The following is a 15,880-nucleotide window of genomic DNA, read 5'->3' on the forward strand; positions in this document are numbered from 1 at the left end:
ACGTAACGGACATATACCAGGAGCTGTGCCAGGCCCGTCAAGTCTGTTGACTCATCCAGCTGTGACACCATGCCCAAAACGAACTTGCACGTGCGCCATCGTGTGCAAATTGATTTTGTCCCCTCACACCAAATGCGATCACGACACGCAGATTGAAATACCAAAACATTCTCTGAACCAATTACATTGATTTGGGGACAGGTCGAAAAGCATTAAACATTTATGGCAATTTAGCTAGCTAGCTTGCAGTTGCTAGCTAATTTGTCCTATTTAGCTAGCTTGCTGTTGCTAGTTAATCTGTCCTGGGATATAAACGTTGAGTTGCTATTTTACCTGAAATGCACAAGGTCCTGTACTCCGACAATTAATCCACACATAAAACGGTCAACCGAATTGTTTCTAGTCATCTCTTCTCCTTCCAGGCCTTTTCGTCTTTGAACTTTTTATGGCGATTGGCATCTAACTTTCATAATAACGTGTATTACCATGACCGACCGACCTCAGTTAATCTTTCAATTACCCACGTCGGTATAACCAATGAGGAGATGGCACATCGGTATCTGCTTCTATAAACCAATGAGGAGATGGGAGAGGCAGAACATGCACTGTGTTCAGAGTCACAAATAGAACTGACTTCTATTTTAGCGCTTGGCAATGCAGACGTTCGTTGGCACGTGTGAGCAGTGTGGGTGCAATGATTGAATAACATGTATGTGTACATTTATTTTGCGACGCTTGCGCACAGGACGTGAGTGGTGTGGTCAGCATGTAATGCATAGAATTCACTGGCTTGTATGCGAAGCAGTAATTGTTTCAAAACATCTCCTGCCATGTCACTGATGCATTGTGAAACAGTGTTGTTTGATGGAGGCATTATCTGTATAGTTTTTTTGGGCCCCAGTCCCAGCCATATCCGTGGTAGCAGAAAGAATGAAGTCCTCCACAATAGTATGTGGCTTGCCTGTCCTAGCCACTTGGTAGCTCACCATATAAGATGCTTATAGCCCCTTCTTATTAATGGTATCTGTTTCTTTTATACATGTCTTACTACTCAAAAGTCTTAATTCTTGCTCCAAAAACTCCCGTGGCTTATTTTCAAATTGGAATGTTTTGTTTCTAAATGTCTGCGCAAGAGTGAAGGTTTCATCGAGTTGTGAGATTTTGTACTTTTGCACATATAACACACTGTGGCTGAGGAAAGGTACTACTCCCAATATAAGTGAACCCCAAATGAATGTAGTTCTCATCATATTTGCGCCTCTTCGATCATCCCTGTCTGTTGTTCGGAGCTTTCCCGGGTAAGGAGGCAGTAGCTCTTCGGCTGCATCAAATTCCCAACTGTCAGTGTCCATGCAAGTTTGGCTAACAACAAATGTAGAATTACTGATGCTAGCATTGGATGTGCTCGAGGAAGCAGAACAACTTGTGTCGTCAACAGGTGCAGGCAGGGGCGCCGTATGGGGGGGAAAAGTTAGACCGATTCTAAGGGCCTGTGACCGATGGGGCCCTAAAAAATTATTAGAACATTAGGTACACGTTTTTCAATATTCAATTATTAACCTTTCATTATTAATATAATATTTGATTTACAATGTACTAATAAAACCAAAAGTTTATTTTTCTTTTCTTGTTTTTGGCAAAAAGTAAACATGCAGAGAGCCTCTATATACTACATTCTCATCTGCTGCTCATATACATATATAATACTGGATTAAATAGTGATGTAGTAATAACTGCTTACTGTACATCTCTCCACTGATCTCCACAGTGACCTGCACACCAGGACTCTGCACACCTCCTCCACCGCCTCCCATTCCTCTTGGGTCAGAGCATCAACAGGTGCATTGACAATAGCCAGGGTAGCGATGATGGCATCCTTTGACTCAAGAAACTGCTTCAACATATAAAAAGGAATTCCACCTTGTAATGCAGTCTTGTTTAGGCCTTAGCTCAGGCATCCCCATCTGGCGTTGTGTAGACTTTAGTTTTTCAGCACCTACTGTGCTCCAGTGGAAGTATTCCACAGCTGCTTTCACTTTGTCCACAGTGAGCTTCATCACCTTCAGAGCATCTCTTACAAATCAGGTTGATTGCGTGGGCAAGACATGGATGATGGGTCCATTTTAAAATTTTCCTGCTTGGAATTGTGTACATTGGATTTAGACTATTGTTATAATTTCTAAAACCTCTGTCCTCCACGATCAAAAATGGCTGGAAATTGGTGGAAATCATTTTAGCCAATGCAATATCAATTTGGCCTTGTTTTGCTACAGACAGACTTTGGCATAAACTGGTCCATAGACGACTGCGTTGCTGTGGGTCGCAGAGTAGGCCTACTTAACTGAGTGGATACAGCTCCATGTGTGGAGGTGCTGGCTCCACCACTATCACTAGCAGGCCCGCTGGTTTCTCGAAGCTCCGCTACAGCTAGCTTCACAGTTGGGTGCACAGTTCGCATATGCCGGTGTAGGTTGTGTGTAGAACCGGCTTTATATGAGATTTTGTTTTGGCAAATTCTACACAAATTCTGACTGTGACTGAGTTGGCTTGGCTCTTAGAGCCGACTCGTTCACGAACGACCCATCACTAAATGCTCCCCTTTACAACAGTTCTTAGCCACGTAGTTCCGCTTGTCTTACAATTTCCCTCGCTTAGCGAATGCATAAACAATTAAAACAAAAAACAATGACACAGACTGATAGGTTAATTGTCAGTTACATGAAGTATTCCAGAGATCCTACACCTGTGTTTCAAAATGAAGTTAGACACCTGAACACTGTATATGTTGCCACTTTCCCCCCTAACTTGTCCCCTCTTGGTCTCCTGAATGCAGTTTGTAAGATGTAGCTGCAAAGCATTTTTGGAGAAGTGTGCATTGCTTTACATATATTTTGCACACTGCCTGTGACTGTTGCTGGTTGCGAGAGAGCTTTCAGTAAGCTAAAACTATTTGAGGTCCACTATGTCCCAGGATAGGCGTTGCAGTCAGTTAGCTGGAAAGCTGGACTTCAAAGACTTGATCAGTGACTTTGCTAGCAAGAAAACTCAGCGCTGGGCTCTTGGTGAGTAAGGCTGAGCAAGGGCCAGTGATAACTGTTAAATGACATGGCTATGGATTTTGGATCACTACACACATGATGCCCACAGGCTGAGAACAAGACTGAGAACAGACTGAGAACAAGATATATCTCAAAGTAATGGCTGGATTGCCATATAATTTGTTGTGCACAATCAAGACCCCAAGTGGAAGAAACCTATTGATTTGGTGACCACTTGACCTTTCCTCTAGCGCCACCAACAGTTCTTTTCATTTCCATTTCCATTTTGTTTTCCATTTTCCATTTCCACTTTTACAGCTGCTTATTTTCTAGTTGGTATGTATACTTTGTTCAAAAATCTGCTGCTGATTTGATTATTTTATTTGTTATATCATTCTATAGATGATAATGTACATGTATTTTAATTGAAGAGGTTAATGTATATTTAAGTTATATTTATTTTAAGTTATTCATACATTTTCTATTCAAGAATTGTATAATTAAAATTACATTTAGACTGTAAAAAATGACCTTTAGCACATTTCTTATAGAGGGCATCAGTCTTTCCACATTCCACTGTATGCAGAATGCTGCATGCATGTCTGCACAGTGTTAAATTTCCACAGCTCACTGTCAATAAATATCGTACAGTAAATATTGGACTGCAAGAGAGTTGCAAGCCTGCAAAGGTAGAGTTATTAAAGCTTTGAATGGGTCGATTGGGTTCTGGAGGTATGTGGTTACAGCAATTGTGCAGGGTTGGTGTGGCCTGTGGTGGTGGGTCTCAATGTGTTATCTTTTCACGGGGCCCAAAATCCCTGCCGGCGCCCCTGGGTGCAGGTGTAGTACTGCTGGTAGTAGCAGTACTACCAGTAGAGCTGGTATGTGTCTCTATGGACGCTGGCCTTACTTTTTTCAACCTTTTATCAATTTTTGAGCGAATGGAATGGAATTCCCACGAGAGAGTAACAGTTAATGTGATTGGATGTTAATTATTTGACTAGGCTACCTGTATTTGACATTGTGATGTTATTTCACTGAACACTTGATGGTTTAATTTTATTTTTGGCAGTGAAACTGTCACACCCTGATCTGTTTCACCTGTCTTTGTGATTGTCTCCACCCCCCTCCAGGTGTCGCCCATCTTCCCCATTATCCCCTGTGTATTTATACCTGTGTTCTCTGTTTGTTTGTTTCCAGTTCGTCTTGTTTGTCAAGTCATCCAGCGTTTTTGTGTCTCAGCTCCTGCTTTTCCCAGTCTCTCTTTTTTCTCGCCGTCCTGGTTTTGACCCTTGCCTGCCTTGACTCTGAGCCCACCTGCCTGACCACTCTGCCTGACCCTGAGCCTGTCTGCCGACCTGTACCTTTGCGCCACCTCTAGATTATTGAGCTCTGCCTACCCTGACCTGTATATTGCCTGCCCCTGTTGGATCATTAAAACATTGTTAATTCGACGTTGTCTGCATCTGGGTCTTACCTTCACACCTGATAGAAACAAGGCTACTCAGGCGAGAAAAAAACCTCAAATGGACTATTTGAAAATATAAATATTTTTTACATGTGAATCACATTTCTATTTGGCGTACCCCCGACGGCATTGTGTGTACCCCAGTTTGGGAATACCTGGTCTAATAATATAATGGAGTAGTTTTAACTAACAGTTTAGAAACTAAATACACAAAGTAGAAAACATAAAGTAAAATACAGAAACTTGACACTGACTTTAGACTGTCTGCCTCCACGACCTCCCCTTCATGGTCAAGAAATAATACCATACAAACGATAAACACTGAGTGCACAAAAGATTAGGAACACCCTTTGCACTCAGAACAGCCTCAATTAGTTGGGGCATGGACTCTACAAGGTTTCGAAAGTGTTCTGCAGGGATGCTGGCCCATGTTGACTCCAATGATTCCCACAGTTGTGTAAAGTTGGCTGGATGTCCTTTGGGTGGTGGACCATACTTGATACACACGGAAACTGTTGAGTGTTAAACTCAGCAGCTTTGCAGTTTTTGACGCACTCAACCCGGTGCGCCTGACACCTACTACCATACCCCGTTCAAAGGCACTTAAATATTTTGTCTAGTTGCCTAGTCACTTTATCCCTACCTGTACAGTACATACTGTATCTACCTCAATCTACCTGCTCATCGACTCGGTACCAAGTTATCGTTACTCATTGTGTATTTATTCCTTGTGTTATTATTTTTCTATTATTAAAAATAACATCTCTCTGCATTGTTGGGAAGGGCCCGTAAGTAAGTATTTCACTCTTAGTCTACCTGTTGTTTACGAAGCAAGTGACAAATCAAATTAGATTTGAATACTTTGCAGGCATTCGCAAATAGTAGTAGATAGTTTTGGTAGCAGTAACATTGGAATGTTTACACCATCCCTTGCCAATTTAAATGGTCATGTCACAGAGGTAAATCAGGATAGATTTATATCTGTGACGTCATCACAGTTCTGGAATTGCAAATAATAATAATCATTCATTTAATTTGTAAAGAGCTTTTCGCAGACCCAAGGTGCAAAGTAAATACATAGAAAATAATAATTCAAAACACAGAACAGACAACAATCAAAGCTGTAGACAGGTGTCACCAGATCCAGAGGACATGAGAACAGAATTAGCAGAGGTTCTTGAAAGCTTTTCTGAAAAGCACGGTCTTGAGCAAATATCAATATGCCAACATTCTAGATGATGTAATAATGATAGGCCAACATCAGTGGCCTCTACAATGATAGTACTAATACCTAAAACACACAAAACAAACAAAGAAAAAACGCCAAAAAAAACAAAGAATCAACACAGTTCAGATCAGCTTTCCCTCCCCAATCCCAAACTTAACCATTAAACGGGAAATGCTTGTAATGCGGGTCGTATAAAGGGGACCAAGGCGCAGCGTGTATAGTGCTCATATTCACTTTTATTATGAAGACACTAGAACAAAACAACCGACAACAGTTCCGTCAGGTGAACATACACTAAACAGAAAACAACTACTCACAAAACCCAGGAAGAAAAACCCCTACTTAAATATGATCTCTAATCAGAGGCAACGAGGGTCAGCTGCCTCCAATTAGAGATCAACCCAAACAATCCCAACATAGGATTAGAAAAACTAGAACTTAAACATAGAAATAGAAAACATAGAAAAACACAAAAACACCCCCTGTCACGCCCTGACCTACTCTACTATAGAAAATGACATCTTACTAGGATCAGGACGTGACAATGCTAAACTGACCACAGATCAGTGTAAGAAGTTCTATTAATTTAGTATACCCTGCAACAGCATCAGGATAACATCCAGGTAACTTGGTACATGAGAAACAAACAGTTGTCATATTTGTCCAACACATTAAACTATTGGCTCTCTGACAGACCTATTTTCTGACAGCCTACAGGCTTTCCTTCCTCATACTAATACGCAGATACAAACGAAAGGGGACAATAGACATTATGTAAGGGGTGCGTAACCGGTGGCAGGGAAGTCAGACGCAGGAGAGCAGAACTAAGTAATAGCCGAAGTAGTTTAATAGCAAAAACCAACGGCATAAAAAGTAACAGGACATGGGTACAAAAACTGTCGCGCACCAGTCAACATGTGCACAAGCACTTACAATAAAATAAACAATCTCACACAAAGACATGGGGGGAACAGAGGGTTAAATACACAACAAGTAATTAAGGGTATTGAAACCAGGTGTGAGGAAAAACAAGACAAAACATATGGAAAATGAAAAGTGGATCGATGATGGCTAGAAGACCGGCGACGCCGACTGCTGAGCACCGCCCGAACAAGGAGAGGACCCGACTTCGGCGGAAGTCGTGACAGTACCCCCCCTTGACGCGCGGCTCCAGCAGCGTGCCGACGCCGGCCTCGGGGACGACCCAGAGGGCGAGGCGCAGGGCGATCCGGACGGAGACGGTGGAACTCCCGCAGCATTGAAGGGTCCAACACGTCCTCCACCGGAACCCAGCACCTCTCCTCCAGACCATACCCCTCTCACTCCACGAGGTACTGAAGGCCCCTCGCCCGACGCCTCGAATCCAGTATAGAGCGAACGGAGTACGCCAGGGCCCCCTCGATGTCCAGAAGGGGCGGAGGAACCTCCCGCACCTCAGACTCCTGGAGCGGGCCAACCACCACCGGCCTGAGGAGAGACACATGGAACGAGGGGTTAATACGGTAATCAGGAGGAAGCTGTAACCTATAACAAACCTCGTTCACTCTCCTCAGGACTTTAAATGGCCCCACAAACCACGGACCCAGCTTCCGGCAGGGCAGGCGGCGTGGCAGGTTCCGGGTCAAGAGCCAGACCCGGTCCCCCGGTGCGAGGAGTAGCGGAGCGAGTTCTGAGCCATCTCGGCCCAGGGCACGAACGCTGCCCAGTCCCCCGGCTGATCCTGGCAATACGACCGCAGAAACCTGCCCACATCCTGGTTCACTCTCTCCACCTGCCCATTACTCTCGGGATGAAACCCCGAGGTAAGGCTGATCGAGACCCCCAGACGTTCCTTGAACGCCTTCCAGACCCTCGAAGTGAACTGGGGACCTCGATCAGACACTATATCCTCAGGCACCCCGTAGTGCCGGAAGACGTGCGTAAACAAGGCCTCCGCAGTCTGTAGGGCCGTAGGGAGACCGGGCAGAGGGAGGAGACAGCCGGACTTAGAGAACCGATCCACAACGACCAAGATCGTGGTGTTTCCCTGTGTGTGTGGGGGGAGACATGGGGGGGAACAGAGGGTTAAATACACAACAAGTAATTGAGGGTATTGAAACCAGGTGTGAGGAAAAACAAGACAAAATACATGGAAAATGAAAAGGGGATCGATGATGGCTAGAAGACCGGCGACGCTGACCACCGAGCGCCGCCCGAACAAGGAGAGGACCCAACTTCGGTAGAAGTCGTGACACATTACTGTATTCCCCAGTGTGTTTGCATTGGTGTAGTAAAAGCAACAATGTAACAACAATTGCATCGTAAAAGTGCATGGTGAGGTCATGCTGGAGCTAACAGAGAGACCCTGTCATCATTGAGTAATTTTCACCCTTCAGGGACTGGAAATATACAGTGCATAGCAAGACAGCACACTGTGTTATTGTATAACAACAATGACATGTCGACTGGGCTCTGGAATGGAGAGCGGAATGCTACAGTAGGTAGCCTTCAAACATGCAAGCATAGACAGGAATTTTATAGATAAACAAACACAGTGTAAAACTTTATAGGATCAAAAACTGGTGGAAAAATACAAGTAGGGTAAAGGAACGACCTTGCATGTCTAGAAAGGGAGCTAACCAGCAGGAAAATGATCTCCTGTACTGTCACGATTGAGGTTTGTAAAAAGACTCCTGCAAGTACAAGGAAGCAGAGGAGAACCACTTCGCCCGATAACAGTAGTTGTTAGAGATATCTTCACCTGATGAATCTTATTAAGAGAGGAACACATGTTGACAACAGTCTGTTACAGTCAACAGTAGTGAGCTGCATCTAAGGTAACTAGAGCGAGCTGGGATCTCCCTTCTCTTCAGGGCCTAATATCCTGCAGGGAATAGAGCTTTTTTCCAAAACAAAAGGTCACCATACAGTAGAACAGGGGCTGCATATACAAATCATCTTAGAGTAAGAGTGCTGATTTGGGATCAGTTTTTCATAACAAATAAGATTGCATGAACAGGGGGACCTGATCCTAGATCAGCACTCCTACTCTGACCAATACTAGCACTAAGAACAACTTGTGGGTTTGTATTGAAAGCTCCCATAAATACCCATAAGATTCACTATAATATTCCTAAAGTGATTTTTAGGACAGCCACCAGTGTTTAAAATTACTGCAATTATCCCTCCTCTCTCAAATCCCTCTCACTGATAATATAGCCAATCGAATGTGTCGTTTGTCATCTTAAACTAGCTTGCTGTAAGTCTGTGTGTGAGTCTGTGTGTGTGAGTCTTTGTGCGCGAGTCTTTGTGTGTGTGATTGTGAATGTGTGTGTGTGAGCGAGAGAGATTAAGCGTCTTATGAGAGTGTCTCCTGGATTCTTCAGACTTGGTTGTGTCTGGAAGAAGTCATATGTTAGTTTAGTTATGTAACTTGTGTTGTTGTTAATACTGTTGCCCCCTAGATGGAATATTAGAAACTGCAGTAATGTGCTACTCTTTTCATCCAATATAATCAAGCATTGATCTGAGACAAAAATGTCCAACTATGTGTCTGTATTGGCCGCAGTGTTAGAGTTACCTGCAGCACTTCTACCTCTAGTTCACCTTGCCTGCCCCCCCATAAGACACCAGTCTGTCTGTAGAAACAATGCGTACCAAACCAGTCTGTCTTCTTATCTCCCCATAGACCTCCTGAGGTTATGATTGGTTGCTGCAACCAGTGGCTGGAACTGATAGAATGGAGAAAGCTTCATGCACTCTCTCTGACTGTATATGCTCTAGTCAGAAGGAAAGAGTCCCATATGGTGTATTTCAAGCTTCGGAAGACATCTTATTCATGTGATTATGTGTAATATGCAACGTCAGATCCCTCATATTTGTGTGTGTGTGTGTGTGTGTGTGTATGTGTGTGTGTGTCATACATAGCATCACCTTGCAACATTCACTCCTTTCACTTGTAGTAAATTCAACCAAATTATCATTGGCGGTTCAACCTCAGTAGACTAAGTAGTCAGTGAGGCTGATATGTACGTTACAGCCAAAAGGTCTTCTATCATTGAAGGTTAATGGGTAATAAACATTTGCCAATGGACTGGTGCTGTGTGCTCAGTGTTTGCAGAAGGTAAAGATGTTGACTTTACTACACTGGGCTCACGTAGAGTTCAACATTTGCTTATAACCAAGGGTTTAGGATGAGCATTAGTATTGAAGGTTGAAGTCCAAGCCACAAGTCTGGCCACATTAGCTTTTGACCTTCCACATGCACTTTACAATGTAGGCTGATGACGTTTGCATAACATAGCCTATTCACTGTGACCTGATTAGGCACAGTGCATTCCAACTTCTATATTCATATGCTATAAGAGCAGGAGACAATAGAACATACACGTCCCTTTAATCAAAACACAATGCAAAATCATAAACATTTTGTCTCAGTTCTTCCCTTACGTATGCTTGGTTACTACAGTACCACACCTCCCCACTTCTCTCCCTCTGCCGTGCCCACTATGTGGGTGTGGCAGTGGCAACTCTGCTCTCTGTCTGCAATAGACTGCAGACAAACACCAACACAGTGACATAGGCTACAGCTCAACACGTCGTCCCCACAGTGACAGTACGTACATACCCCAATCAGAAGCCATGGATTACAGGCAACATTTGCACTGAGCTAAAGGGTAGAGCTGCCGCTTTCAAGGTGCGGGACTCTAACCCGGAAGCTTATAAGAAATCCTGCTCCGCCCTGCGATGAAACATCAAGCAGGCAAAGCATCAATACAGGGATAAGATTGAATCGTACTACACCGGCTCTGACGCTCGTCTTTGTGGCAGGGCTTGCAAACTATTACAGACTACAAAGGGAAACACAGCCACAAGCTGCCCAGTGACACGAGCCTAGCAGACGAGCTAAATCACTTCTATGCTCGCTTCGAGTCATGCTCTCCATAGCTGACGTGAGTAAGACCTTTAAACAGATCAACATTTCACAAGGCTGCGGGGCCAGACCGATTACCAGGGCATGTGCTGACCAAATGGCAGGTGTCTTCACTGACATTTTCAACATGTCCCTGATTGAGTCTATAATACCAACATGTTTCAAGCAGACCACCATAGTCCCTGTGCCCAAGAACACAAAGGCAACCTGCCTAAATGACTACAGACCCGTAGCACTCACGTCCGTAGCCATGAAGTGCTTTGAAAGGCTGGTAATGGCTCACATCAACACCATTATCCCAGAAACCCTAGACCCACTCCAATTTGCATACCACCCAAACAGATCCACAGATTACTTAATCTCTATTGCACTCCACACTGCCCTTTCCCACCTGGACAAAAGGAACACCTATGTGAGAATGCTATTCATTGACTACAGCTCAGCGTTCAACACCATAGTACCCTCAAAGCTCATCACTAAGCTAAGGATCCTGGGACTAAACACCTCCCTCTGCAATTGGATCCTGGACTTCCTGACGGGCTGTCCCCACGTGGTGAGGGTAGGTACAACACATCTGCAACGCTGATCCTCAACACTGGAGCCCCCCAGGGGTGCGTGCTCAGTCCCCTGTACTCCCTTTTCACCCACGACTCTATGGCCAGGCACCACTCCAACACCATCATTAAGTTTGCAGACGACACAACAGTGGTAGGCCTGATCACCGACAACGACGAGACAGCCTATAGGGAGGAGGTCAGAGACCTGGCCGGGTGGTGCCAGAATAACAACCTATCCCTCAACGTAACCAAGACTAAGGAGGTGATTGTGGACTACAGGAAAAGGAGGACCGAGCACGCCCCCATTCTCATCGACGGGGCTGTAGTGGAGCAGGTTGAAAGCTTCAAGTTTATTGGTGTCCACATCACCAACAAACTATCATGGTCCAAACACACCAAGACAGTTGTGAAGAGGGCACGACAAAGCCTATTCCCCTTCAGGAAACTAAAAAGATTTGGCATAGGTCCTCAGATCCTCAAAAGTTTCTACAACTGCAACATCGAGAGCATCCTGACTGGTTGCATCACTGCCTGGTACGGCAATTGCTCGGCCTCCGACCGCAAGGCACTACAGGGGGTAGTGCGTACGGCCCGGTGCATCACTGGGGCTAAGCTGCCTGCCATCCAGGACCTCTACACCAGGCAGTGTCAGAGGAAGGCCCTCAAATTGTCAAAGACCCCAGCCACAGACTGTTCTCTCTACTACTGCATGGCAAGCGGTACAGGAGTGCCAAGTCTAGGACAAAAAGGCTTCTCAACAGTTTTTACACCAAGCCATAAGACTCCTTAACAGGTAATCAAATGGCTACCCGGACAATTTGCATTGTGTGTCCCCCCAACCCCTCTTTTATGCTGCTGCTACTCTCTGTTTATCATATATGCATAGTCACTTTAACTATACATTCATGTACATACTACCTCATTTGGCCCAACCAACCAGTGCCCTCACACATTGGCTAACCGGGCTATCTGCATTGTGTCCCGCCACCCACCAACCCCTCTTTTACGCTACTGCTACTCTCTGTTCATCATATATGCATAGTCACTTTAACCATATCTACATGTACATACTACCTCAATCAGCCCGACTAACTGGTTCCTGTATGTAGCCTCGCTACTGTTATAGCCTCGCTACTGTATATAGCCTCGCTACTGTTATTTTTCACTGTCTTTGTACTGTTGTTTTTATTTCTTTACTTACCTATTGTTCACCTAATACCTTTTTTTGCACTGTTGGTTAGAGCCTGTAAGTAAGCATTTCACTGTAAGGTCTACACCTGTTGTATTCGGCGCACGTGACAAATAAACTTTGATTTTATTTGATAGTTGGAAACACTGGCAGGCTCACTGCCACCAGGAACTCAAATTGCAGCATGTTACACAATGATGGCCTGTGTTTCTGTCACTCTGTAGACACAACATGACTGGGGTGTCAGGGCTGCATAGAGAGAGCTCCGCAGCTGTTTGGCCGGTGTTTGAAATGGGGAAAGACACTGAGGTATTGTAGAAAACTTTGCACCACAGTATTGTGACATGAGAAAATGGAGACCATCTGACCTTATGGCAAACACACGTATGCACGCTTGCATGCATGCACCGGCACCCACAAACAGACCGACACAGACAGACAGATGCACGCACGCACTCGTACATGCGCTCACATACACTTGTACACACACACGTACGTACAAACAAACAAAAAACAGATATATTGTCATAAAACACTATGAGCAAACAAAATTGATAGGCATATCTTCAATCAAGATACTTCTGGTATTAATGAAAACAATCCAAGATGCATCAATAAACAGAGTCATAAAGCTGGGATAGAAGGCTCCGGAGACTGTGTCCCTATTCGCTATTTAGTGCACTACTTTTGACCAGGGTCTGTAGAATATGGTACCAATTTGGACGCAGTCACAGACACATATGCTCTTCAGAGCACACAAGTGCAGCGCAGACGACCTCTCGAGACTGGCATTACTGATAAGCCTGAGCGTTTGATGGGTAAACGGTCTTCCTGCCTTTATCAATCTCAAACAGAGAGCTTTTTTCCCTCCATTATTTGGTGGCAGGTCTAACTGATAAGATGTAGACCCCAGAGTGCCCTGAAAGACTTTCCACTGACCAGCGTCCACCGAGACAAAATGTAACTGAAAAGCTAAGAGGGGAGCAGGAGTACGCATGCCTTGTGTGTATGTCCTGCTACTTTGTATGACTTCCTTATTCTAGATTATTGAATTCTACTCAGCCTCTGATGCTTGTTCTAAGTGATAGGGAGCGTTATGGGTTATGGGCCTTGATGTTCTTTTTTTAATCCTTAATCTCCCATGGAAGAGACACTCTTCGATAAAATTGACCTATGTTTGTACAAAATCTATTTGTCAAAGAATAACAAGTCTTTGTCATGACTACTGTGCTTATCAGCTGCATTGTGTGTCATTGAGATAACAAGTTATAAACGGTTTGATAATGGAAACAGAAGTAAAATACTTTATTTGTCACATGCGCCAAATGCAACATGTGTAGACCTTACTGTGAAATGCTTACTTACAAGCCCTTAGTAGGCAAAAATACAGTTTCACTGTACACAAACAAACTATTTTTTTGGTTCTCCATAAAGGAGAGAGACCTAAACTGCCCTCTCGTTAATTAGCATCTGCTTTCTGTAACGAAACAGAATCTTATACTCGAGTTGTAACCTCAATCTCATTTACGGTGTAGTGTTTTTATAATATAAAACAACACAAGTTCCTCTTTACAATGACGGCCTACACCGGCCAAACCCAGACGACACTGGGCCAATTGTGCGCTGCCCTATGGGACTCCCAATCACGGCCGGTTGGGATACAGCCTGGATTCAAACCAGGGTGTCTGTAGTGACAAATATAGCACTGATATGCTGTGCCTTAAACCACTGCGCCACTCGGGAGCCTGAAAGTATGAGTGTCAAAACCCACAAAACCTACCACACAAGGCAAAACATACGTGTTTTGGGAAAAGCCTACGTGTCAACAGTACGTAAATTGACCATACTAAATTGTCATTGTAATTGTGCACATATTGATGTTAGACATGGACCTACACCAATGCTCTGTTGCTGATGACTGGGATGAATGCAGGAGCAGATTTCAGGAGCAGGACAAGACACCCTCTCTTTGACTGATGACTGATATGAGGGCATGTACATGATAGGCCTATCTGGCTATATGATTATGATGGGCATAATGCTTCTTGATATTGTCACATTGTGTAAATATATGGGTCATTATAGTGTTATGACCATACGAAAGGTTAGGACAAGTTATGTCAGCTGTTATGACATGGTTATGGGTGTCAAGTAAAGTGTTTACTGGGTGTCAAGTAAAGTGTTCCAAACTAATTGGGGATAAAATAAGAGACAATCAGCCTCCCGAGTGGCGCAGTGGTCTAAGGCACTGCATCGCAGTGTTGCGGCGTCACTACAGCCTGGGGTTCGATCCCAGGCTGTGTCACAACCTACCGTGACTGGGAGTACCATAGGGCGGCGCACAATTGGTCAAGCATCGTCCGGGTTAGGGGAGGCTTTGGCCGGGGGGCTATACTTGGCTCATCGCACTCTTGTGGCGGGCCGGGTGCCTCCAGGCTGACTTTGGTCATCAGTTGAACGGTGTTTCCTCTGACACATTGGTGCAGCTGGCTTCTGGGTTAAGTGACTGGGTGTTAAGAAGCGAGCGTTGGCGAGTCATGTTTCAGAGGGCGCAGAGGACTTGACCTTCACCTTTCCTGAGCCCGTTGGGTAGCTACAGTGATGAGGCAAGATTGTAATCATGAAATTGGGGGAAAAAAGGAGGTACAATTTAAAAATATATATATAAGAGACAATCTCCAGAAAATGTAACCGTGAAAAAGACTTGTTTGTCAGGCTGTGCCTGTCTTACTAGACCACAAAGGCACTGACATCATTCCACGCAGAAGTAGGCTAACCAGTCTCTCTCTTTCTCTCTAACCATGACAAAGGCAAAGAATAACGTCTCTCTGTCTGTCTCTGCTATTTCTTGGGGTGGGGAGTAATTGACTACATGTAATCAGTTGCATGTAATGCGATTACAAAACACAGTAACTGTAATCAGTTACGTTACCAGCTAAAATATTGTCATCAGATTACAGATACTTTTGAAAAACTAGATGATTTCCTCTTGGATTACTTTTAAGTTCAGAAAGGATGTTTGCAAAAAAACACATCACCTTTCTGTTTTCTCCGTGTCATTCAATTCAGCATTGAATAAGCCTCAAGTTTAGGTTTGTTCCACCTGAACGAGTCTGACCACAAGTCAGAGACCACTATGATGACACACCAAATGTGTTTGATGTATCCTTTTTGTCTTCTTCTAATGTCTCTTAACAGGAAAGTAATTTGAAAGTAACTGAAAGTAATCAGATTACTTTTGATAATCCAAAAGTTACATTATTGATGACAATTTTGGACAGGTAACTGTAAATGATAACATTTAGAAAATAACTTACCCAACCCAACTGACAGTACGTTTATATGCTAGCTTTCTGTGAAATGGATGGAGTATGTTATGAAGGAAGGCTTACATAATATCTTCTGAGGCTCTGTATTTTAGCTAAACATAGCAAAACACCTTTGGCTATATGGCTGAGCTCTGTCTGCTTTAATAAACAGCCTGATGT

Source organism: Salmo salar, chromosome ssa17 (assembly GCF_905237065.1).
Source record: "Salmo salar chromosome ssa17, Ssal_v3.1, whole genome shotgun sequence".
NCBI classification, from domain to species: Eukaryota; Metazoa; Chordata; class Actinopteri; order Salmoniformes; family Salmonidae; genus Salmo; species Salmo salar.